The 27,966-nt window shown below is 39.9% G+C and overlaps 1 protein-coding gene across 2 annotated transcripts in view; it reads right to left on the bottom strand.

The window, feature by feature from the left end:
- The window catches only part of FMN1 (formin 1), a 443,955-nt gene that overhangs the window by 284,379 nt on the left and 131,610 nt on the right, over positions 1-27,966 (bottom strand). The gene's annotated exons all lie outside the window — the stretch shown is intronic.

Here is a 27,966-nt window from a genome sequence, read left to right as displayed (position 1 = left end):
TCAGGATGTGGGGGAGATTTTCCTTCCATCTAGCACAATGAATTATGAAAAGCCCCAAATTAAGAACATAGGATAAGGATTTAAAAAATAATTTAAAAAAAAAAATAATACTATGCCTCTCATTTGACCCAGCAATACCACTCCTGGTAATATACCCTGGAGAGGCAAAAAAGTATAGTCGAAGTGACATCTGCACTTCTTTGTTCATTGCAGCACTGTTTACAATAGCTCGAATCTGGAAAAAACCTGAGTGCCCGAGAACAGATGACTGGTTAAAGAAACTTTGGTACATCTACACAGTGGAGTACTATGTAGCTGTTAGAAAAAATGAAGTCATGAAATTTACATACAAGTGGTACTACATGGAAAGTATCATGCTAAGCGAAATGAGTCAGAAAGAGAGGGACAGACATAGAAAGATTGCATTCATTTGGGGAACATAAAGTAACAAAATAGGAGACTAACACCCAAGCATAGCCAAGATAAATACCAGGAGGTTTACTCCATGGCTTGGAGGCCAGCCGCACACTCTAGGGGTAAAGGCAGCTCAGATAGAGAAGGGAGCACTAAATAAAGGGTATTGGGGAGATCCGCCAAGGATGGGAGAACCATGCTGAAAGTTGACTATAGACTGAACATGATTGCCACTCAATTCCTCTTTTGCAAACCAGGCACCCAAAAGGAAAGAGAGAACAAAAGGGAGTGACCTGCCACAGAGGCAGGGTGGGATGGGGGGTTGGGGGGTGGGAGGGATACTGGGATTAGTGGTGGTGGAGAATGGGCACTAGTGGAGGGATGGGTACTCGATCATTGTATAACTGAAACCCAAGCACAAAAATTTGTAAGTCTACAACTGTACCTCATGGTGTTTCACTAATCAAAATTAAAAAAAAAATATGTCACATAGGATTTGAGAAAGTACAATAAAACAATAATGATTTAACGAAAAAAAAAATATTATGCTCCAGGTAAGGACTGGGTCAGGAGTCAGATTTTGTCTTTAAGGAGGAACTGAAAGCTAAGGCCCCACAGAGAACAAATACAGATGTATTAGGAGCAGACACACAGGAAATAAAAGAAAATGTTCTAAGTGAGATCAGAGAACTCTATTTTTAACTTAGCATTCAAGAAAGAATCTCCATTTGAATGCAAGGCTAAGCACCAAGAGCTGATTTTAATCTTTAGATCCTTCAGAGAGCTTGTCATTTGAATGAGTGTGTCTAGGGTGAGTTAAGGTTGAAAGGAGGACAAAAATAAATTTCTGGTCCAATTTTAGCATGAGTTTAATGATGTTTATTCCAATAACAAGTCCCAAATCTGCACAGGAACTCAAGCCAACCACTAAAACAGCCATACTGCTGCCTAATCACAGAGCAGCCAAGACGTTGCAGCAAGAGGCTTGTTACGTGGGAACCCAAAAGTCTAGATCCTGTACATAACCACGAAACAAAATGCTCTAAGAAAACATAGTGTGTGTGTGTGTGTGTGTGTGTGTGTGTGTGTGTGCGCGTGGGGGAGGGGAGGTCAGCGGAGTGGAGGAGTGGAATAAACTGGGTTTCTGCTTTGGTTTTTTTGTTTTGTTTTGTTTTTAACAAATGCATTTGGGATTGTAAATATGAGAAAGTCAATTATATGTCATTTAAAAGTGTAAAGGGACAGATAGCACAGGGGTTATGGTGCTGGCCTTGCATGTGGATGACCCCAGCTGCATCTCCTGAGCACAGCCTGAAGAAGCACTGGAACAACAATGGCGTGACTCACACTCCTTTATTCTCCCAAATAAATAAAATGTCTTTGAAAAGATAGGCTATTTCTAAAAGTGAATTTGAGAACCCTGGCATGAATGTTTAGTTTAAGTTAGGAAGTGGATGAGGATTTAAAGTGGATTTATTTCTTGCATAAATAAACTGGATAGGAGAGTTGCTGTTGCTGAGAATGACTAAGCCCACCACTGGTTTTAGAACAAATGCCCTGCACTGCGTGATAAATTCATCAACAAAGCACTGTGGGTTCTACAATCAGACTTAATCAAATCAGAGTGACCACTATGATTCAAATCAACACCATCTTCCTCCTAGATCACAGCAGTCATCTAAAACTACTAGTCTTTACCGCCACCACCACGCCCTGTTTGGATGATTTCATGGCAGCCAGAGTGATCTATTAAAATATAAATCACATCAACTCTCATCCTTTCCACCACACTTTGAGTAAAATCACAACTTCCACGTGTAGCCTCTGAGACTTTAATGAGCTGGCACTACACACCACTTCTCTATATCTTCTCCTGAACTACTACTATACTATAACATAATGCTTTTTAACTATTCCTCATGTTTGCCATGTCCCTTTACACCACAAGACTTTTTTTCTAGTACTGGATGGAGACAATGAAAACAGCTATTTACTGAACACTGAACTATAGATTAGGTGTTATTTACTTCATATAAATTTATACACTTACACACACACATATATAGTGCAGAGGATGTGAGTATATATAGCCCTTTGTACAACAGCCCTGATGTGCATGCCATAATATCTACATTGCAGAGGAAGAAATCAGTGAGAAGTGAGGTAGTGGGTCAAAGAAGGTGAACACGCTGCAGAATTGAAATCATGCATAACTGAACAGAAAAAAAAATGCTTAAATTATGGCATGCCTGTAGAATAGACAGTTACACAACAATAAGGACTGAGCAATATAGATGCATCACCATACAAATAATGAATCTGAAAGACCACGCAGAGTGAAGAAAATTGACTGTAACGAATAAGTATTGGAGCTTATTTGTTTTTAAGCCCATTTTCTCCCCTGAAGATGTGTCTTGAGTGCTTGTCTCTATTTCTTTGCTCGCTTACTTTGGAGAAATCTGTCTTCTCTCCCAAATACATAACTTTACTCTTTTTCTATCCTCAGACCTTTCTAAATAAATTTCAATAAAAACTACCATGCCTCTCACAGACACAGAAAAGAGTAAGTATTGTTCTAATTTATAAGTATTGTTAGAATGAGATTTATTAAATTCCTTTTCTATACATTCTATAAAAGACCAAACCACAGTGACAATAGATCAGGGCAGCAGATTAGTACAGAATGTTCGAGACGGAGGAAGGTTTAACCACAAAGGGGCAGCACACAGAAAAGTTTGGGGCAATGAGACTATTCTCTACCCTGATTAGGGGATGGTTATATGAATATACACATGGGCTAAATGTCAGATTCATATACTGAATCAAAAAATAGGTTATTATGGGGCTGGAGTGATAGCACAGCAGTAGGGCATTTGCCTTGCGCACAGCCAGCCCGGCTGAGCCGGGTTTGATTCCTCCGCCCCTCTTGGAGAGCCTGGCAAGCTACCAAGAGTATTCAATATGCCAAACACAGTAACAAGAAGTCTCACAATGGAGACGTTACTGGGCCCGCTCGAGCAAATCGATGAACAACGGGAGGGCAGTTTGTTTTGGCAGTATGGGACTGGAGTGCTATCACAGTGGGTAAGGCCTTTGCCTTGCATGCAGCCACCAGGTTTCGATTCCCAGCATCCCATATGGTCCCCTCAGCACCACCAGGAGTAATTCCTGAGAACATGAGCCAGGAGTAACCCCTGTGCATCATTGGGTATGACCCAAAAAAAAAAAGTTTATTGTGTTCATGTTTTTAAATCTATCTAAATATTTTACATAAATATTGTCCTTAGAAGACCCAGCATAGAATAAGACTAGATGTGTTAATATCACTTCTACTCATCATTTTCCTATGGGTTTCAGGGGAGGAACCTATGCTCACACACATTTACACATCAAATGGGAAAGGAAATAATGATTCACTGTAAATGCATATTTAGAAAAATCCGAAAGATACAGCAGATAAATGAACTTGAAAAACAATGGCTAAGATAGTGTATAAGTGTCTCAAATCATTCCTACAGAGCTATTCAAAATGAAAAGTAGGGTAGGAAGGCACTCTAAAAGAAGAACATATAAAGAACCAGCAAATATATTAGAAGATGTTCGTTCTGATTAATAATCAGGACTACTTCTTCTATGGGTAAAGAAGTGGAATAAAAGAAATTCAAATACTGTGACAGGAGTAAAAGTAGTTCAGTTACTATGGGAAAATGGGCATTTTCAATAGAATTAAAAGCTAATCCTGTCCCCCTCCCCCCTAATCATAAGTACAAATAAAACTTAAGTACAAAGGAAAGATAATAATAATAATAAACTGTCACTGTCCTCCCATTGCTCATCGATTTTCTTGAGCGGGCCTAGTAACATCTCCATTGTGAGACTTGTTAATGTGTTTGGCATATGGAATATGTCACGGGGAGCTTGCCAGGCTCTCTGAGAGGGGCGGAGGAATCGAACCCGGGTCGGCCACTTGCAAGGTGAATGCCCTACAGCTGTGCTATGGCTCCAGCCCCATTGCTTTCTAACCCTAAAAACGAGATGATGATGATAATAATAATAATAATAATAAAATAATTAATAAACATCAAAATAATGATAGTACCCAGGAGAAGCAGTATGAGTTATATTATAAAAAGACAGTGGTAGAGGAGCTTTCAACCAAAAAATATTCTACATGTTTTATACCATCTTCTATATGTAACCCAACACTAAAAGAAGGGTTGAAAAAAGACTGTCCTGTGGCTGGGGATATGGTTTGGTGGTAGAGCACATGTTTTGCATGTGTGTGAAATCCTGGGTTCAATCCCCAGTTCCCCCGTTCCCCCATACAAAAAGACTGCTCCAGTTATAGTAATTTTCTCACATCAAATAGTCTATAGGTCCAAAACAATCTTTATTTTTTTTTCTTTTTCGTCACACCCGGCAATGCACAGGGGTTACTCTGGCTCTGCACTCAGGAATTACTCCCAGCGGTGCTCAGGGGACCATATGGGATGCTGGGAATTGAAGCTAGATGGGCCGTGTGCAAGGCAAACACCCTACCCACTGTGCTATTGCTCCAGCCACCCAAAACAATCTTTTGATTTAAAAGTAACTAATGATTTCATAAGTGTGAATCTTGTCAAATGTCGAGCCCCAACCCATATGATGACAAATGTTTAAGCCTTATTCAGCCCTAAGCTTCTGCAAGATAGGTTTTTTGTTTTGTTTTGTTTTGTTTTGTTTTAAATCTCAGAAAATAAAAGAATAAAGTCAGAGTTTAGTTCTCTGATTCAACAAGCTTATGGTGCTAGTACACATTGGCCCTCTGTTTCCTCACCAGGTGACTGCAGGTAACACAGTTCACAGTAAACTATACTGCTAGGGAAAGGCAAAGCTGCCTTGGTGGCTGCCAGAGCAGAGGCTTCATCAGTGAGGGCAGGAAAAGAAGTTGGGTACCATCAAACAAGTGTTGCAGGTAAAGCCTCTGCCTAATATATCTTCTGCTGTCATCATTATTTACTAAAAGTCCAAAGATTCAGCTCCTGAAAGCTCTTAAAGCTCACCCATAATTTTCTCTGGGTCCAAACACCAGAACAATTGGATTAGAAAATCTATGACACTGCCAAGAAATCCGATCCAATCACTCAACACCTCTGCAATTTGGCCCTACCCTCTAGGGAGACACAGATTCAACATGACTATACAGAATTTTTAATATGACTTACTCCATTTCACCAAATTCCCCAAACCAAGCCTTATACCTCCCTCTCTCAAGGTATCTGCCAGCCATGCTTAGTTCTCCTGGTAAGTCTTATTATAGTAATAATGAAAACTTTCATACCCTCTTATATGCTCCCCTTGGGATGTCATTAATCTTGCAACTAAATCAAGGTTTGAGTGCGGAGCCATCCTGCTTTTTCAAAAAAACATAAGACTGTGTAGAAGATTAAGAAACTAATCAATGAATCTCATTATCTTTTCTAGATATGTAGATAAAGGAAATGGATAGTTTCCATTAAAAAAAAAAAGTCAGGCATAAAACTAAGCAAAATGAACACATTTCTAGCCTTACAGTGTTTTCAGTCTATTCTCATCTGAGCTTTACAGAATGGCTACCCCTAAGAAATGTGATGAGACTAAAAAGTCACTGAACCATCATCAAGGTAGAGAGCAGAGAACAAGCCATCAGCATTCACAAATGCTTCCATGGAGTGGGGTTCAAGGAGCAAGCATCTAGACACTCAAAGACACCTGGACACCTTGCCATGAAAGAGGTGTCACACTGACATCAGGCACAACCAAAGCTTCCTGGGCAAAAGGAAAAAGGATGTTTGATACCATATCTATGTGCATTTGTCAAAAAAATGTAATGAAGATGAAGGGTCAGCAAAAATCACCTTATACACTAGTCTCCTATCAACCTTTCACTTGTCACCACTTTCAAAACTATAGTCAATGTAAATGGGAAAACTGATGACCTAATAAAATTGCAGAGGTCACACATACACAGTATTTCAAATGTATATCTCTATAAAATGTCTAAGAATCCTTTGGCTTTTAGGCACACTAAGTCTTTGTTTCCTTAAAGTACTTGATTTGATTAATTTCTATGCGGAGGCAGAAACTGTTCTGAAAATACATCTTGACTCCCTTTTTGCTTGGGGTATAAGATACTGCTAAGGCGCTTGGCTTTGGTTGTTGAATTTAAACAGGCATGATGTAAGAAGAGGATGTAAATGTGCTTCCAGTGTTTGGCTTGCCTTCTGCACTCCTGCTGTTTTGTGACCTTAAGACATACCCCTAGGTCACCACTTCTCATCCTGGATTCCAGAGAAAGGCACATGGTACAGACCTCAATCCTGGCTATAGACGGGTGATCCATATTACATACAGCCTGAACAAGAGTCCAACCCAGGTCAGTAGAAGTGCTGCTGCCCTTTACACCTATGTCAATAACTACTTGCTGATCACACAGCTTTTTCTCCCAGAAAGGTGCAACATGACACCCATCATAACCATGCCACAAGACCCCGTGCCAGGCTGTTTCACTCGGATCGCCCCAGAGGGGGGCGGGTGAGAGCCCTCCCCAGCCCAAGAGACCCAGCCCTGGCAGCCAAAAACCTCCACAACCCAATCGCTGCCATGCTCAAGGCCGCTCCACACACGCTCCGTCGGAGCCTCACCCATGAGTGAATAATTCCTGGACCACGCAGCCACGTGACACACAAAAAGGCACTCCCTACCCATTACCCAAGAGTACCACACCAGATTTGATGGGGTTCAAATAGTAGATAACCAATCATAGAGGGAAAGATATATATAGACATATATACATATTTTCATATATATTTATACAAAGGTTCATATCACTCAACCCTTAACATGTTAGTGATATCCTAAAGAATGTCTTAATGGCCCCTGCCAAAATAGAACAATCTTCACACTGTTTTCTCTATGGATACTTTTTTGTAGCATTTTCAGTGTTTTTTCATAACAGACAATACAAAATATATTATTTCGGTTGGGATAGGGCTTGGGGTTTGGGATGGAAACATCCCAAATATGACGGTGGGAAGGTGTAATGGTGGTGGGATTGGTGTTTGAATATTAAACATAATAAAATATTGTGAACTATCTTATAAAATAATTTTTTTAAAAAAAGAAAACAAGTGCTGCTAATGAAACTACTGGGTTTTGCTTGACTTGTTACACAGCATTATTGAAGCAAGGGTTGATGAATAAGTAACATTTATAGTCAGGTTTACCATGTGAAGGTTCACACCATTTTAGAGGCTTTAAGTAATTGCAATGGAGTCTCAACAACTTATGTAGACAGATTATAACTTAAAGAGGATAAGTAGGTAGAAGGAATCCACTTATTTATATCCTTTAATGCTCAAAAGAAATAATAAAGAACTTAAAAAACAGAATATGTCCTAGAGTGATAGTGTAAAACAGTACAAAGATCAGCAAATTCAAGTTCTGACTCTTGACTTCCACCTTGATTCCCAAGTATTCAGCCATCATTTGATAGATAGTATAAGCCAAGAAAGTAGCCATTCAATCTAATTCTCATTGACAGTCTGTGGAAAGCATGCCTTTTTAGTGTGTTCTCTTCTCTTACCCTTATTTTCTGTTCTGTTCAAATGTTCAAGTAAGTTTAGAAACCCATGAACACAGGGTTTTAAAAAATTTTCTTCCCCTCTCTAGTTCTGTCATTTTAAGAACCACAGAATTGGGGCTGGAGTGATAGCTCAGGGGGTAGGGTGTTTGCCTTGCATGTGGCCAACCCGGGTTTGATTCCCAGCATCCCATATGGTCCCCCCAGCACCACCAGGAGTAATTCCTGAGTGCATGAGCCAGGAGTAACCCCTGTGCATCGCCAGGTGTGACCCAAAAAGAAAAAACAAAAACAAAAACACAGAACAGGCAAAAACAGAAAAAAAAAAAAAAATAGTTTAGGCAAAAACAGAAAGGAATGACATCTGCCAGTAGGTGGCAGCCACAATATTCCCAAGTGGAACAGTAACCCGGGGAGGATTGGTAGGGATGAACAGGTAAGGTGAGGAGAGCTAGGAAAAGCTATGAAATACCTCCCAGTGGAAGATGGCTTGGTAGGATCTGAGAGATAATTGAGAAGAATAACAGGGGTATATTTTCAGAAAGTTATGCGACCCAGACAGACTTTAGGCCTATAGTTTCTCATTCTCTTTGAAGCCTGCAAAACAATGAGATCTAAAATAGAAAGCAAGTGAAAAGCTGCAGATAAGTACCAAAGTTGCAGATAAGTACCAAAACATAATGACATCTCAGAAAAAGAGAAAGGGAACAATGAACTGGGTGGTATTTTGGGCTCTTGGTACCCCAGGAGTACCCTTGGGCAGGACTGTTTGGGTCACATTACTGCAGGACAAGGACTGAAAGGGGTCATCTTGGGGAAGAAATGCTGCTTTTAGAAAAAGGGAGGGAAAGGGATGCCACATGGAACCAGACTCCAAGGAGTAGCTCTCAGGAGCTTCCTGGGGCTTAAATAGGGTGTGTTGGGGATACATCTGGCTTTAATGCCTGCATTAAGAGGAGAAGCTCTGGAGCTGAATAAACCCTATCACCTTTTCAGTTGGGGAACCCTCACTGCCATTATAAGAGCCCCAGCTGCTCTGGGTGTGTGGTGGTGGTGGTAGTGGTGTGTGTAGGGGAAGGAGAGTGTCCTCTAAGGACCAGGTGACACAACTGCAAAATAGACGAGTATAAAGGATATCTTATTGGATTTATATATCAGAACCTTCAAAGCAAACTTAAAATACACATAAAGAAACCTAAATATCTAAACAGATGGAAAAATCCAAAATTAAAATATAAAATAACAATACAAATTTTAAATTTCTGTCAAGTTTAGAATCCTTAACCAGAGGAAAGAAAAACAAACATTATTATGAAAAAAATAAGTTAGCAGAAAATTATGAAAACAAGAAAAACAGATTGTGATAAAAAAATCATAATTATTTGAACTAGAGAGATAGGAGAGGGGGGGAAGGCACTTGTCTTGCATGCAGCCATTCCAGGTTTGATCCCAGGCACCACGTAATGGTCCCCCAGCACCACCAGGAGTGATCCCTGAGTATAGTACTCAGAAGTACAGCTGAGTGTGGCCCCAAAACATCCAAACTTAGAATTATAAAAATGTGGAAAGCCGGCATTAAAATGAAAAGCTGGATAAACTCTGGCAAGAATTTCTGAATAACAGAAAACACTGAATAATTAATTAAAATTCAGCCTGGAACCAGGGAAAGATAAGCAAAATTGTTAAAACCCTGGCAGTGGTACAGGGATTACACAGCAGACACTGAAATAAAGCAGAAAAGGCTGTAAACAGAGTCCGCACATATGGAAAGGAAATGTGTGATCTCAGATAGCACTGAAGTCGTGGGGAAAGAACAGACTTTTTTTTTAAAATGCAGATTAAAGAAAAATATTCAAGAGCCCAGGGATGGTTCAGTGCAAAAGTGTCCAACCTTGGCAACCCAGAAAGCTGGCGCTCAGACTACCCCCAGCTCAGTGCTTGGGGGACCAACCCCTGGTTGTGCTTAGGTTGGAGCCTGGGACTCCTGCATGCCTGTCTGTGTTCAGCTCAGTTAGCTAATTTCCTGGCTCCTCATTCTTGATTTTTAGAACTATTTTGGGGGTCCTGGCTATGTAGCCAGTGGTTGAAGACACAGAAGCAAGATTCCATCCTAGCACACCACATACCTAACCCTCCCACCCACCCCCCCCCCACACACACACACATACACCTCAAGAAGCACCAGGTGTAGCCCAGGGGATCCCTGGGTATGGCCCCTACAAATGAAAAAAGGAAAGGAGGAGAAATGTGGCTAGAGTGACAGTATCTGAAGCAAGGCACAACTGAGCTTAGTTTTATGGTCCATGAGAGAAAGCGCCTGCCTGGAACAGTATAAGTAAAGCAAGCACTAGAATGCAAAGTAATGCGTCCTTCGCGTGGTGCATGGAAGCATTAGATGGTTTGCCTAAAAACTAACAGAAGCTCCCTGCTCCTTAGCTTGTGTTTCGAATCAAAAATGCCAGTCCTTTATGTAAGACCAAGAACACGAACCTCAGCACAGACTGGTGAAGGTCAGTCTCTGGAGAGGCAAGTGAAAGTCAGCCAGCTTTAACTTGAATGGGAGTGGAATTTTCTAGTAAAGCAGGCCAGACAAGTACCTGGGAGGCCAGGCCACCTGCCCAGGTTTCTAAGGGAGACAAGACACTTGAGTCTCCCACCTGGTGGAAAAGTACTCCAGAACACAGCAAAATACACCCATCTGCCGCTAGGCCTGAGGGCCACAAGGCTAAGGTCTTAAATCACATTATTTTAACCATTCAGAATTTAATAACTGATTTGTAAATGAGTCAGTGCTCTTGCCCACTCTAATCCAGACTATAATTCTTACAGGATTATCAGATTAAGAAATTAAAGCATAGAATGCTCAGTTAAACAGGAACTTCAGATCAGCAGCAGTTCTTTTTAGTATAAGCAAGCCTTAATGTCTTATGCAGTATTGGGGATATACTAATACTAAATCACTGTTTATCTGAAGTTCCTATTTAACTGAGCATCTCGGCTGCGTGCAAGGCAAACGCCCTACCTGCTGTGCTATCGCTCCAGCCCAGGGGTTACTCCTGACTCATGCACTCAGGAATTACTCCTCAGGTGCTTGACAGACCATCTGGGATGCAGGAAATCGAACCCGGGTTGGCCACCTGCAAGGCAAATGCCCTACCCGCTATGCTATTGCTCCAGCCCCTCTGTAGGCATTCTTTTTAGGCACTGTACACCACCATTTCTCAACCAGGGGGCACATGATCCCCTATGAATCCCCAAGGGGTGTCACATGTGAAAATTTTAAGTGGAGAGCACCATGGCATAAATCCAGAGGACCAGCCAGTAGGACAGGAGGCATTATAGGAAATAACTTCAGAAGGAGTCCACGGTTGGGAAAAAGTTTTGAACTACTGGTATATACAAGAGACCAGGAAGTTTTAGAAACTAGAGGAAACCATCATTACCAGAATCTTTTACTTAGAATCAACGGTTCCAGACTTTTCAGTTTAAAAGCTTTTGTTAAAGTCTTCTAAAGATTATTGTTTTCACTTTATAGTATTTGCAGCTTTGTCCCTCTACCCCCAGTAATTGAAACTTTTGAGATAATTTCTTGTTGAAACAAATTATGAAGTAGTCAATAATCCAAATTTCACAGTGGATAGGGTGTAATGGAAGCACAAAATACCTCCCATCACTCCTCCCTACCAGGAATGCGCCTGATCACAGTATGTGGAGCCGCGATTCACAGGCCAAATGCAGTCACTGCTCAACGGTTATAACAACACATGTCTGAAAAATCACTCATATGCAACCAATTACCTGATTTGGCCACCATGCTACTGAGGTTAAAATCTGCAAAGAAACATGCTCACCTGTGAAAGCGAAACCTTTCATCAGCCACCAATGTAATCCCCCAAGGAAGCCTGCAGTTCCCAGGCTTGGCTACAGATCAGAATCACCTTGGGGAGGTTTAAAGCTACTGATGCATGGATTCGAGCCAGATTTACTTGGCATGAGAAGCACGTTGAGCCCTGGGATTTGCAATGGTTCTCCTCATGATTCAGATAACAAGCCAAGGCTGTGCACTCCAGTGTGTGTGATTGCTGCTCCCAAACAATGTAGCCTGGTGACGCCAGAGAGCGACACAACAATTCAGTGACAAGAATGCTCCTCCATTCACTGCTGACGTGAAGCTTTCCTCTAATCTAACCTACCGAGGCTACAAAAGTTAATTATACATTGAACCAAGACTAAGTATATAAGAATCGGCTCCTTCCTTGCCCGCCTGCAGTTCCCCTGACGTTATAGCATCCAGAAACAATGCTCAAATGTTAGGTATGCATAGAAGTAATGTCAGATGGGAGGTTGAGGAGAGAGGGGGAAAAAACATGATTTTGGAGAAAACACCACTTTGCAAATCTGAAAGGATCCTGCCAGTTTACAGTTACATTCCCTGAAATGCACCCTTCCTAGGCAATTAGTGAATACTATCAGCTTGTTTCATAGCCAAATTCAGTTTATTCCAGCAGTCATACTGCAGGTTTTACAATCCCACACTCCTACAGATACTTTACAGTTGATCCAGTTAGAAGACCCAGGCTTCTTCCTCAAGAGCCTCATTCTGAGGTTCAGGGCTGAGTTTTGATAAACTATCCCAAAGAAACAAGCTATTACTGAAGTTTTATTTCCTACCATTGACAAAATGATAGCCTGACCCCAGAGAAACATATTCATATGTTCAAAAATAACAAAATGGTAAATAAATGACTTTGCCATCCCAAGTGAAAATGTTCCTATTTCCTCTATGATTTTTATCTTTAAAAAATTATTTTTCAGCTTTTGAAACACAGTGGTACTCAAGGATCACTCCTGGAGATGCTCAGGGGATCATATCTGGTGCCACAAATGGAACCTGAGTTTGCTGTATGCAAAGCAAGTGCTGTACGTACTTTACTATTTCTCCAATGCCAAAAATGATATTTGAAAAAACAGAACAATGCAGTTCCTGAAAATAAATAAAACTACAAATAAAAACTCTTGATAATAATACTGTAGCACTACCATCCTGTTGTTCATCAATTTGTTCAAGTGGATACCAGTAACGTCTCCATTGTGAGACGTGTTGTTACTGTTTTTGGCAAATTGAATATGCCACAGGGAGCTTGTCAGGCTCTGCCGAGCAGACGGAATACTCTTGGTAGCTTGCCGGGATCTCTGAGAGGGACAGAGGAATCGAACTCAGATCGGCCGCATGCAAGGCAAACGCCATACCCGCTGTGCTATTGCTCCAGCCCCTTTTGATAATAATCCACATAAAATATAAAGCTGAAAATCCCATCATCTCAATACGTCACTTAGCCCAATCCCTCTCTGCCACTCCCTCAAAGCACACAGGAAGAAACAAATACTCCAATAAGATGATTCAATGGCTTTATGAGAGAGAGCCCCAGATCAATATGCAGATAACAACATATTTTATGATTAAAAAAATAAATAAACATGGCTGTTTGGCAAAGCCCGGGTTTCTGACGACTTCTTATGTATTTTCCAACATACTTTGAAGCTCTTTATGACTTTTAAATGAGGGTCAAGAATTCAGAGTTAGAGAGAACAGGCAAAGAAGTAAAATTTTCTGAGTGGGGTGGAAAATATTTGTTAAAATGTTGCTGCTCACCAAATAAAGGGTGTTTGGAGGATGCTCCCAGGAGGGGAGATTCATGTTGAAAGTAGAGTATGGACTGAACATGATTGCCACTCAATGCCTCTTTTGCAGACCACAACACCCAAAAGGAGAGAAAGAACAAAAGGGAATGCCCTGCCACAGAGGCAGGGTGGAATGGGGGGGATGGGTGTGGGAGGGATACTGGGATCCAAGGTGGTGGAAAATGGGCACTGGTGGAGGGATGGGTATTTGATCATTGTATAATCGAAACCCAAGCACAAAAATTTGTAAATCTACAACTGGTGTTTCACTAATAAAAATTTTTTTAAAAAATTTTTGCTGCTAAGGGGGCCAGAGCGATAGTACAGCGGGTAGGGCATTTTCCTTGCACGTGGCAGAACCGGGTTCAATTTCTGGCATCCCATATGGTCCCCCAACACCACCAGGAGTAATTCCTGAGTGCATGAGCCAGGAGTAACTCCTGAGCATCTCCGGGTGTGACCCAGAAGGGAAAAAAAAATGTTGCTGCTAAGTACAAGCACGCAATTAGAGTTCATGGACAGAAGTGAACACTTTCCATCTTGTAATTAGAAATCCCAAGTCCCAGTGTCCCAACCCTAGTGTTGTCTGGTTCTCAGCAGCTGCTACCGTGCAGTGAGAAGAGACCAACACTTGGATCTGTCCAGTGCTGGGGGTGTGTCAGGTAGCTAGAAGGAAAATCAGTGGGAAGGAAATGGAAGACAATGTCAAGAACATGACAGAGGCATGGCTGAATCACACAATGTCAGTGCCCTGAGAATGAAGGATCCACATAAGAGACAAAGAGAAGGATGTTTGGAATCAAGCACCAGAGGAAGATATGGAGAACTTAGAAAGAAAGATGGAATGATAAAAAGGGGTGGAGAGAAACTGGGATGTTTTATCACTTCAACGTGAACGCTCTCTTGAGCAAACAGATGGCCCCAGTGTAAACACAGTATTAGATGACTAAAATGGAAAGGAATGCCACTGGAAGGGAGGAAAGGCTGGAACATGAAGAGGGTTCTCCATGTGGCCCCTCCAGGAAAGAGTTTATGACTGAGGTAATGGTTAAGTAGTCTTGAAAGTCACACACTCCTTACCTGCAATCCCAAAGGATGAAAATCACAGGAGTCTATGCCAGTTTTCTGATGTTTTCTTTCGTATTTGTTTTGCTTTTAAGAATTCTCATTTTTTAAAAAAATGGGTTGCAATGAATATATTCCTTTTAATTTTTTTTGGGGGGGGAGCCATATCTAGCTAGTGCTTAGGGCTTATTCCTGTCTGTGTTCTGGGATCACCCTTGGAAGATTCAGGAGTGGTGATGCCAGGCATGGAACCAGTGTTGATGGCATGCAAGGCAAGTGCCCAATCCACTATACTATCTCTCCATCCCCAATAAATGTTTTCTGTGGGTCTTATGGTGTCAGCAGGATTGGCTGTGGTTATAAAACTAAATGCTAATACTTGTGTAGAACATTCTACATGTTCAATGCTTTACTAAACACATTTCCTCAAATCCAAGGCACCATTGATGCTAAGACACATCAGTTATTTAAGAAAAAAAGAAATGCTCTCCATTATAAAGTATCACTTGTAAAACACATAAATTTCAGATGTGAACAATGTACATTAGATGAAATATTAAGTCTTAATACTGCTTTATGTAAGATATATTATTTTCACCCCCATATTAGAGATTTAAAAAACCCAAGACACAGACTTTGTACTTGCCCACTTTCAGAGATAATATAGAAAACAGTTGGGATTTGAGCCCAGAAAGGTGGAATATAAAATCTCCTCTCAAAGTCCAATGATACTCCCTCAACTCAGAAAAAATATTCTATAAGGACAAAAAAAAAAAACCATGATTCACCAACCTAAGCTTTCTACCATCATCACCAGAAGAGCATCTCCTGTAGATGCAGCCTGCAGCACAGACTCCTCCCAGAGCATTCCACAGGGCTAATCTGACTCCAGCCTGGTCCTCTCCAGAGAACCCACACCAATTAGTGGCTTCCTAAAATGCATTGCCCATGGCAGCTGTTATCAGTGGTCAATTCATCTCTATACAGCTACTTCCTCCTACAGACATCCCGCACCTCACTCCTGGCTAGTATTATATCCATCCATCTTTAGCAATACTCTTCCCCTTTCTCCACTTGTCATACGTATTTCCTTTTATGGAGGCAATTCCTGGGGCCACATTCACAGAGAAGGCACAGTTGAGTGAGCATTCAAATGTATCAGATTATACAGCCTCACAGTGCTCAATTTCCCTTGGTTCTTAGACCAAGTAAGCTCTAAGGACAGCTCTAGTGTATTACCTTTTTACTAGCTTTCCAATCCACTATTACTAGGGACAGGGTTTAGGAAAAAATCACAGATTCTCTTTACAGATCACTGCTTCAGTTACAGGGTAACAAGATGTCATGACATACAAAGTCAGAGTCACTGTTTTCCAAGCCCTATAAGCACATGAACAAATGTTCAACCTTGCTGGTAGCAGGAGATGCCAGTTTTTTATCCTTGTATTTGAAAAATAATTTAACATAATAAAACCCGATGCTGTTTAAAAGTGGTAATTGAGAGCATGGAGTCTTATTACCAACACACAAAATAGTATAACTACTATCACTACTAACACTATTGCTATTTTTTTTTCAGGTTTTTTTTTTTTTGGAAGGGGAGTGTTGGAGGACCATGGAGGTGATCAGGGGAACATGCAGTGCTGGAGATCAAACGGGGGCCAGTCACATGCAAGGCAAATGTATTACCTTTTATATTAGCTCTCCAATCCGCTATTGCTAATGTTGACATTTATTGACTATTATTGATGCCATGCTAAGCATTTTATGTTACTTCTCTAATCTCTAATCCTCAGAAGCAGACACTATAGTCTTCCATTTTATAAAACACAAGAGATTGCTGGATAAGAATGAGAAATGGGGGGTGGGAGCGATAGCACAGCAGGTAGGGCGTTTGCCTTGCACTCGTCTGACGGGGTCAATTCCCAGAATTCCATATTGTCCCCGAGCACTGCCAGGAGTGATTCCTGAGTGCAGAGCCAGGAGTAACCCCTGAACATTGCCGGGTATGACCCAAAAAGCAAAAAAAAAGAGAGAGAGAGAAATGGGTACTACCTTGTAGAAAATCAATTTGTAAATCGGTATAGTTATATTTGTAAAAGGAGATTCTGGACCAGAATGTCTGGTTCAAATCCTGCTCTGACACAAATAGTGACACCTGGATGAAATTGTTTCATCATATGTGTCCTTCTCATCTGTAAATATGGATAATGATGGCTTCTTCCTCACACAGTTGATTACATCATAATAATCTTGAAAAAGTACCAGGCACATATAACTAAAACATGCACTTTAAGTTGTTACTATTATTCTTTCACCTTTATTCCACCAACAAAACTGAAGTAGCCAGAAGAATGCTACATCTTTTGACCTCCCAGCATAGATACCCACATTCTCTATCTCTGGATCTAGTCCTAGAGATGACTTCCAACACTTCTATCAAAGCCATCCCCTTTGCGAGTACACAGGATCTGTATTCCTTTCATCTTGTATCATATTAAAACAACACTCTTCTTAGACCAAATTTCTCCTTTCTGTTCCCACTTCTTACACCAAATTTCTCCTTTCTATGGAAATCTCTCTAATGCAAAAAAAAAGTGATTTTTCCCTCCATCTTGATTAGAAATAAACAAAGTCTTACCTTTGATCCCTTTTGTTCTATCAACTACTATCCCAGTTTTGTTCCCTTTCCAAAACCTTCCATCAAAACTGCCTATATAATGTTTCAATTGACATTCTCTTAAAGTTACTCCAAATTAGGCATTTCCCCCATTCCCCTCCCAGCCAAACCCTCAAAAATCCTTCATGCTTCTAAACTCAGTGGTCATTTTTCAGTCCTTACTTCACTTGGTCTTCAGATAGTTAATTCATTTAGCATCCAGGACTCCATAATCTCATGTTTTTCCAAGCACGTTTGCCAACTTACTAGATATTTACTTTGCTTTGCCAACTTCTACCTTGATCCCTTCCCATTAAGAGTTCTCTGGCATCAGTCCTGGTTCTCTTCTCCATCAACATCCAGCATTTCATACAGTCTCAGCTTTAAACACCAACCTTTGTGGCTCAGAAACCCTCTTTCCCATCTCTTCACTGATACCAGATGCCTGCTAACACTTTTACGCATGATAAACTGTTTTACATCTCAGAAGCAAAGCCTCACCTACCCCCAAATTTGTTCCACCCAATTTTTTGTTCACAACTCCATTAACAGATGCCTGAATTCTATCCATGGACTCAGACTAAGAACTAAGAGATCCTCATGCCTCAGATGAGAAGCTCTAACTCTACATCACCTCTCTAAACTCTTTCAGCTTTCTGTTCAAGTGTTTTCATGGGTGACCACACCACACCCTGTCTGTGCTAAGAGCCTCTGAATTGGCTATTCCCTTCTCCAGCATCCCCTTACCTCTTTTCTTTCTTTGCTCAAATGTCACATTCTCAAGTGAGCTTGTGGCCTGACAATCCATTTAAACTAGTACCAACTCTTCCAAAATCACAGTATCACTAATGTTTCTTATCCAACTTTTTTCTTTTCCATAGCATATGTCACTATGTCATATACTATACAATTATCTTTATAGCTTTATTATCTATAACCATAACTATGTCCTCAACCTGTACAGAATCCAAAAGTCCCAGAGAACAGAACATTTTTTCAGTATCTCCATATAACCAATATTCATCTTCTTTCCATTCATCCCAAAGTGAACCCCCATTTAGTTCTAAGAAATATCATTTTCATTCTAAAAAGAGACAGCCTGGTGTGAGCGGATATGTCAATTTTTTGTTAAAAAACAGATTTGGGAGTTTCAACCTTGGGGTTCAAGCAGTAGCTCTTCTTAATAGCTTTGCAAAGCTCTGGTAGTATTTAACTTTCCTAAGCTATAGTGACCTCATCAGTAAAATATAAGTAATTATCTACCTCGTGGCAACACAATAAGGATTAAAATTTGATTACTTTATACTCCTTGTTTATTTTTGTAGGACGTGACAGATATAAAACATACTGTCCCTTGTCACAGTTACAGCCATTCTCAATGAGACATGGAAATAGCTTCTGGTAGAACAAACAACCAATGCGCTATATGCTGCATGTATGAGTGTTCAGTATTTCTTCTTCATGAATAATTTAGAAAATATTTCTAAATTGTAAAAGCAACATAAACGTACTTTTATTTAGGAATTAAATATAGACTCCAAGAAAAATCTACCCCCAAAGACAAACAACCACTGTTAGCATTTTCCAGAGTTTCTTTCTGTTCTTATATCTGATACACACTGTCAAGGTTGTAATCATTAACGTATTTCTGAACTGACCTTGAACTCTGCAATAACTGATTTAATTTCTTATTCCTATTAAAATTAATAAAAAAATAAGAACATAGCTGGTTCCTTTCTTGCTCTCCCCAAGACCAGTCTCAAGATCAGCTCATACCCCAAACACTGAAGTTGTAGAATTCTCAAGTATAGAATCTCTTTGTTCTTGGTGGAGACTTGGGCCTTCCCACAATCCTGGCACAAACATCCATTTAATCATTCTACCACTGCCCTGAGTTTACGTGAGGAGGGCAAGAAGTGAGAGGGGGAGGGAAGGGAGTTCTGCAACTTCTTCTTTGAGAATTTATAAAGACAAGTTGACTGTACTCGCAGGTAGGAGAGAAAGCTAGTGCTCTGACCAGCCTCATACCTGAAAAGCTGGCTGTGTCCTTCATAACATTAGGCTCCGGTTATAGCTACCAAAAACCAGGCAGCAAGCCACAATCAAAGGCAATCTGCCATGCCCTCAGGAAAGATAAACAGTCTTGACTTTTTGTAAAAATGAACCTGCGACTTCACTTGCTTTGGCCCAGGCTACACTAAATATCGGCCATTAACATGAGCATGATCATTCCTGGATGAGACCCAGTAATGATCATTTTGACATGCTCACCACTGAATAAGGTTAGCATTTTTCAAAGTATAAATTAGTTCTTCAAACTCTTTGCTTCGTATACCACTAAAATGTTTCCACAATATAGCCCATTTTTAAGGAAATGCCTAACTTTTCAATTAGTTTAAAGAGTTGCAAATGACAAATTCAGAGGAATTTATGAGTATTACCAACTTAAAACTAATGCATCACTTTTAAAATGTAATTAATGAATCAACCACCACCTGAGCAGCCATGCAGCATGATCCATTTGAAAAGACTGAAAAAACACTGCATAAACATCTATAAATTTTATATGCTTCTACACTTTAAACTCTACACAGTGGAATTTATTCTTATACTAGAAGAACTTTCTCAAGTTAAGGAAACTTGAATAGTGCTTTTTCCCAGGATTTCAGAATTTATTCATTATTTTTTTTTCAAAATTTTATGTTATTAAAGCACTGTGATTTATGGGCTGGAGCACAGCGGGTAAGGTGTCTGCCTTGTACATGGCCGAACTGGGTTTGATTCCTCTGTCTCTGAGAGCCCAGCAAGCTACCGAGAGTATCCCACCCGCAAGCAGAGCCAAGTAAGCTCCCCGTGGCATATTCGAAATGCCAAAAACAGTAACAACTAGTCTCACAATGGAGACATTACTGATGCCCGCTCAAACAAATAGATGAGCAACAGGATGACAGTGATACAGTGTTGTGCTTCCTTTGTTTTTTAAAAGCAAATCAGTTTTTCACAGAATGATCCAAAAGTAACACAGTTTTAAGTTTGGACACTTATAAATTCTTTCATGATTTCAATGGAATACAATCACAAAAATAAAAATTTTCAATGTCCTGTGATCAGCAGGGTTTCAGTTTTAGCTTTCCTTCTAGGCTGAATTATCAATTTTTATTAGCACCTTCTCTTACACAATAGTGCATTAAAGTATAATCATTTTTAAATGCTATTGGAATGGGTGTGTGTGTGTGTGTGTGTGTGTGTGTGTGTGTGTGTGTTTAGTAAATAAGTCTTCTCAAACACAATTATTTGGAGTTGTGGAATTGTCTTCTCCTTAACATCCTGGAGTGTTTTTTTTTTTTTTAATTTAATGGGTTTGGGGCCATACCTAGTGTTGCTCAGTGGTTACTCCTAGCTCTATGCTCAGTAATCACTCCCAGCATGCTCAGGGAACCATATGGAATGTCAGATATCAAATCCGGGTTGGACACATGCAAAGCGAAGTGTCCTCCTGCTATACTATTGATCTGGGCCAATCTTGGTTTTTAAATCTGAATAAGGTAAAGAAGAATATGAAATGGTGACACATTTTTTTGTTTGTTTGCATTTGTTATGTGTTTTATTTTTTTGATTGAGATTCTGTTTTCCAACACTTTTAGTAATCATTTCTCATGCACAAAATTCTAACCACATCCATCACCTGTGTACCTACCTCCTTCCCCCAAGGACCCCAATGCTTGGCCCTCTCAAACCCACTCCAGACCAGTTCAACTGTTTGGATCAGTTCTCCTACTATGTTGTCTTTGGACCTATGTGGCTACCGTGTAGGTTACACTTCATAAATTAGTTAAGGATACTAGTGGAGCAAGGTCTGAAATAAAACAATTAAAGGTCATTAGAAATCTACTTGGGAAGAAACCTAAAAAAAAAAAAAAGAATCTAATCCAAAGAAATAATTTTAATATTTTATTAAATTGTATTTTTTGTACAGAAAAAATACTAGAAAAAAGAAAAAAAAGAATATTAATGGAAACCAAATCTGGAAAGTAATTTGCTCAAAATTATCCATTCTTCCACAGTACCTCAAGGATCATCCTTCTCTATTCTCAGTATGAGCAATGCTGATACACACAGATCCATAATAAATGAGCATCTTGTTATAAAGGCAGATTCAGGGCTGGAGAGATAGTATAGCAGGTAAGGCACTTGCCTTCTACACAATCAATCCCAGTTCAATCCCAGCATTCCAAAGGTCGGCAGATCGCTACCGCTACCAGGAGTGATTCCTAAGCACAGAGTAACCCTGAGCACAGGAGTAACCCCTGGGCAATGCCAAGAGTTCATAAAAATCAAAAACAAACAAAAAAGACAGATTCATAGATCCCACACTTAAGATACCTAAATTACAGTAGGGTCCCCACACTATCTGATTCCCCAACACCATCAGAAAATGGAGAACAACTAAACTGGGAGATAAGAAGTACATAAAATATGCATAAAATTCAAGGTAAAATAAAACACAAAGAACATCCTTGGCAGCACCTGCTGGCAAAGGAGTCTAGAGTGTCTCATAGAAGGGTAACATGGTCAAAGGCTTTTGCACAGGAAGCAGGGTTGGAGCTGGGGGAAAGAGAACAGAATCTGAAAGATAAAGTGGCAGGTATGATTTTTATTTTCTTGGCTGCTGATGTGTTTTTAAAAAAAAAGATTGTGTCTCATCATAGCATAGCTTATCATCATAGCTCATCACCCTGATGGAATAGCAGTGGGTTATTTTATTTTTGAGTCACACTTGGTGATGCACAGAGGTTACTCCTGGCTCTATACTCAGGAATTACTCCTGGCGGTGCTCAGGGGACTATATGGGATGCTGGGAATTGTACCTGGGTTGGTTGTACATCAAGCAAACGCCCTACCCGCTGTGCTATTTGTTCCAGCCCCGCAGTGGGTTATTTTGTCTTAATGTTGCAACTACAATATTGCTTAACATTAGAGAAATGCTGAAAATCTTCATTTTGGTGAATAAATTTTAAATTTTTAAATTTTAAAGAACTTTCTGTAAAGGTTCATATGACAATGCAGCAGAAAAGAACATATATTTATTTATTTATTTATTTTTGGTTTTGAGGCCACATCTGACAGTGCTGAGAGCTAACTCCTAGCAGCATGCTCAGAAATCACTCTTAGTGGGCTTGAAGAACCATATGGAATGCTGGGGATTGAACCAAGGTTGGCCACATGCAAGAAAAGTGCTCTACATGCTGTACTATCACTCCAGCCCAGAACACATCTTTTAGCCATGGATTATGACCCTGTTCTTCAAACTGTGGTCCACAGGCCTATTTTCGACCATGAAAATTACATAGGAGTCCACCAAAACTTTCTTCCCAGTCAAAGCAGCAGTTAAAAAACTAATTTTATAAAAGTATACTTAATAAATAAAATGCTATCTACTTTTTTTTGTTGTTTTGTGGGTTTTTTTCTTTTCCTTTTTTTTTCTTTTTTTTGGGGGGTCACACCCGGCAATCCTGGCGGTACTCAGGGGACCATATGGGATGCTGGGAATCAAATCCAGGTCAGCTGTGTGCAAGGCAAACGCCCTACCCGCTGTGCTATCTCTCCATACCCTATCTACATTTGTTTTTGTCTGCTTTAGTTGTCAGTGCATGAAATATTTTTCTTCTTTACCCTGGTTCTGCAGCCATATAAAGATTATGGAATGCCAGATTGCATAATCCAGAAATGAAATAAACATAATACATAACACTATTAAGTTCATTTCATGCTTGTAAAAAGGTAAAGGTTAAAATTCAAATTATTTTCTATTTCAATCTCTGACAGTTCCAGTAACAGGTTTACTAAGAGAAGCATACACCATCGCCTCAAATAAAGCCCAGAGTATATAGTGAATTTTATTACCTCTCATCCCACTATCACTCACTCTCAGAAACAAAGATGCTTGTAACAAGAAAAACACAAATCATGATTGCTTCTACCATCTATTCAGAGAGACCTGTGGCTATTTTTGGCCAACCAGGTTACAGTGTGTGTGTGTGTATATATATATATATATATATATATATATATATATATATATATGGGGCTGGAGCGATAGCACAGCGGGTAGGGCGTTTGCCTTGCACGCAGCCAACATGGCCGACCCGAGTTCGATTCCTCCGCCCCTCTCGGAGAGCCCGGCAAGCTACCGAGAGTATTTGATATGCCAGAGACAGTAACAACAAAGTCTCCAATGGAGACGTTACTGGGCCCGCTCGAGCAAATCGATGATCAACGGGAGGGCCTATTTATTTATATATATATATAAATATATATATATATATATATATATATATATATATAGGCGAAAGGTGTGATGCTGTTCAAACCCTGCCATGGGCGCCTCCAGGATGCACCCAGCAATGCTTAGAGGGGCATGTGGAGCCAGGGATCAAACCTACTTGGGTCCATAGGTTGGCAGCGTGCAAGGCATGTGTCTTAACCTCTATACTACTCCTCCAGCCCCTAGACCACAGCTTAAATGTTTTCCACTGTAACCTCTTTCCACCTGAGACATTTTTTAATGGGACCTGGTTATAGAACTATATAAATTAAGCACAAAAATCAAATATTTACTGACAGTAAACCACTTAAAAATTATGACAAAACATATTTGAAAAGTTTCAGTTTAAGAAGTTAGGCTCTCTGGAGCTGGAGTGACAGTGCAGGAAGTAAAGTGTTTGCCTTGCACACGGTCAACCTGGGTTCAATTCCCAGCATCCCATATGGTCCCCTGAGCACCACCAGCAGTAATTCCTGAGTGCATGAGCCAGGGGTAACCCCTGTGCATTGCCGGGTGTGACCCAAAAAGAAAAAAAGAAAAACAGGCTATGGACTATGACAAAGAACTCTAAACTGATCTTTTGATTTCCCCCAGCACCCACTGCCCTCCCAGATATTCATATCCTCACTACTCCGAGCAATCTTACAAAATCCCTCCATACGAATCTCAGTCCTATTATTCCCCTGCCCCAAACTCTGCAAAAATGTCTCCACACCAATGTCCTCACCATAGCATGCCCTGTGATCTCTCTCCTCTAAACACCCAGCCTCCTCCAAGTATACAGGTAGAAAACCCTGCATGCTCTTTCCCTGGTTCTTATCAGTCACAATAAACTATTTGGCAATTCTTCAAAGAGGGCCTGCTCCACCTTTCCTCAGCATGTTTGGTCTACCTGGCCTACATATGACTTCTCCAGCCTGCTATTTGACGAGTCAGCTGGGAAACTCTGTACTAATTACTCTAGGTGGGACTGATGGCACTCTACATTCCGCTCTACACTGTACACTCATCTATGAGAGCATCAGAACGGTTCAGTGCACATTTGGGGACACTGCATCTCTTCCCCTTCACTTTCTGTACCTACCCATCACTTGACACATAAAAGCCACCTTTTACAAAGCTTACTTCTAGATCTTATCTTGGTTGGCAATATATTGAAGGAGAAGTCTAAACTCTAAGGAAAACATAATGTCAGAGAATAATACAGGGAGCTGATCTGAAAACCATTGGATTAGCATTTCTCCAACTGTAATGCTACACTGCAGAGTCACTGAATACCGTTATTTAACATATAGAAAATAGTCTCCATAGTTACTTTAACTTCCCTTATCTCTAAATCAGTAAAGTTGACAGTTTGGAATTCAGATTTTTCTTTATTTAAAATGGACAGAAAATTGGGATAGTACAAGAGATAGAGCAGTAGGTAGGGTTCTTGTCTCGCTCACAGATGATCCCCAGCATCTCATATGGCACCCCAGCCCCACCAGAAGTAAGCCCTGAGTACTGCTGGGTATGACCTCCAGACAAAACAAATATAATAATAAAGTTAAGTGAGCCAAAAATCAACAAATCACATTTGCCATCTAATCAAGATCAAAAAGGAATGATCTTAATGTAGAAATGGTTCTCATTAACAGATCAAAAATTTAATTACTAACAAATTAAGCTCTTTAATGATAGCCATTCAAAAATGAAATCTATTCCTACACTACAGAACATTAACTTCAACTATTTTCAGTATACAAACATTTAGAAGTCCAGGTCTATAAAAAATGTTTCTAAGAATAAAGATCGCTAATCAGAAAAATCACTGAGGGGCTGGAGCAATAGCACAGCGGGTAGGGCGTTTGCCTTGCATGCGGCAGATCCGGGTTCGATTCCTAGCATCCCCATATGGTCCCCATATTACCTCCAGGAGTAATTCCTGAGTGCAGAGCCAGGAGTAACCCCTGTGCATCACTGGGTGTGACCTAATATAGCAAAAAAAATAAATCATTGAGCACTCTATAGCACTAACTGGAAAGCACTGGAAAGCAGTCTATAAACTCAGGAATAAAATAAACATATCTACTCTTCACTACCTTTCCAACTCTGTTAGGAGATCCTAAGGAGAAAAGGATTAGTTAAAAGGATTATTAAGGAAAATTTTTGTTTCATTTTTTCTAATGTTAAAGCCATATTTTTAAATAGACAAAGGACTTCAATAACAGTTCTTTCCCATGCTTATATTCAAATTCTACATCATCTTTGGAGGAATTTCTAAACATCACTAATCATTTAAAAGACACAAACTAAAAACATAATGACATACTATTTCACAGAGATTCAGATGACTACTATTTGCAAAACAAAGAGGGAAAATAACAAGTGGTTTTTAGGATGTCAAGAAAACTGAAACCTTGCACAATGGTGTAGCAGCTATGGAAAACAGTTTGGCAGGGCCTAAAAAGTTAAAAATAGAAGGAAAGAAAGACAGCTTAGGGGTCAGAGGTGCATGTGTTGCATATACACAAAGTCTCAGTTTCAATCCCCAAGCATCATTTATTCTGAGTACTGTTGCATCACTAGGCCCTAGTATAGAATCTCTGACCTGGCTGACCAAGTATCACTGCAAGTGACTCACAGGTTCCCTGAACACTGCTTGGAAGATTTCCACCATCTTCCATCCAAATTAAAAATAGAAATACATAAGATTTGTTTCAACAATCTATTCTCCGGTATATACCAAAAAGAAAAGTTAAAGCATACTTTTAGGAAATTATTTGTACACCTGTGTTCATAAAAGCTGAGTGTTTACAATAAACAAAAAAATGAAAGTAATCTCCATTGTCATATGAATGGATAAAGTGTGTGGTCAGCACATACATTGAAATATTATTTACCTTAGAAAGGAAGGAATTTACTATGCTACAACAACAGATGAGTCCTGAGAACATTGGGCTAAGTAAAACTAGCCAATCACAAGGACTAAGAATTCATAGAAGTTGAATCATGCGGTACTGGAATAGCCAAAATTGCAAAAACAGAAAGTAGACTAAAAGTTGCTGAAGTATGGGACTTAGAGGGAATAGGAGAGCTCTCAAGTGCAGCACTCTTCAACCATTTTCCATCTCTGGGCTGAACGGAACCTGTCTTGCATATTGATTGGGTCAAAGATTGGCAGCTACAACCAAGGGGGTAGACCAGTGATTTTCAACCTATCTACACCTGTGGACTAGCACCAGGTTGTGGAAAAGTGGTTGCAGACTAGTGTCTTAGTGGGTATAGTTGTGATTTCACAAATAAAAAATTCTTGAGATACATAACATATGTATATGTAAAAGTAGTGAGCTATGATTAGAAGTGATTAATATCGAGTTGCCTTTTATATAAACCATTACATGCACATATGGTGAAAATAAATAACTTTTTTTTTTTTTGCTTTTTGGATCACACCCAGCGATGCACAAGGGTTACTCCTGGCTCATGCTCTCAGGAATTACTCCTGGCAGTGCTCGGGGGACCGTATGGGATGCTGGGAATCAAACCCGGGTTAGCCGCATGCAAGGCAAACGCTCTGCCCACTGTACTATCACTCCAGACCAGGAAAATAAATGCTTTTGACAAAAATCAAGTGACAAAAATTTGTAAGAATGGTTCGGATGGTAAATTTTACATGGTTTTACTCCAATTAAAAATAAAGCTTATGGGCCAGGGATGTAATTCAGTGGTACAAGCACTGAGCTTATTGCACGTGTGAAGCTTCCTTGAGATCCAACTGCCCCACAGCAGTAACAATAATAAACAAAAATTTCAAAATAACAAAATTTATAAAATGGTTAATATGGTATTTGTAATGCTATACATATTTTATAATAAATACAACAAATTGCCATTATTTGCTCTCCAAAAAATATCAAAGACTCATAACTAAAAGGCTAGTAGAAGTGATATAAATTATGTCAGAATTAGTAGAAATAGGTGAAGATCTATTTGTAACGTAGACCAAGCTTACAACAACTAAACCAATTAAAAGCATAATAGGAAAAATCCCATTTAGAATCAAATTTGCAGAAATAAATTTAAATGTGCAGAAGCTAGTAAAACAGTCATACAACTTTATTTAAGAACATAAAAGAAATCCTAACGAGGTTGAGATAAATTCTATTTCTGGGTAGAAAAACTCTATATGAGACTGACACGCAAGGGCAGTAGAGACAAGGGCAGGAATATTGCTCCATA

The sequence above is a fragment of the Sorex fumeus genome, unplaced genomic scaffold (genome assembly GCF_029834395.1).
Source record: "Sorex fumeus unplaced genomic scaffold, SorFum_2.1 ptg000098l, whole genome shotgun sequence".
Classification (NCBI taxonomy): domain Eukaryota; kingdom Metazoa; phylum Chordata; class Mammalia; order Eulipotyphla; family Soricidae; genus Sorex; species Sorex fumeus.
This window is presented reverse-complemented; position numbering and strand designations above follow the sequence as displayed.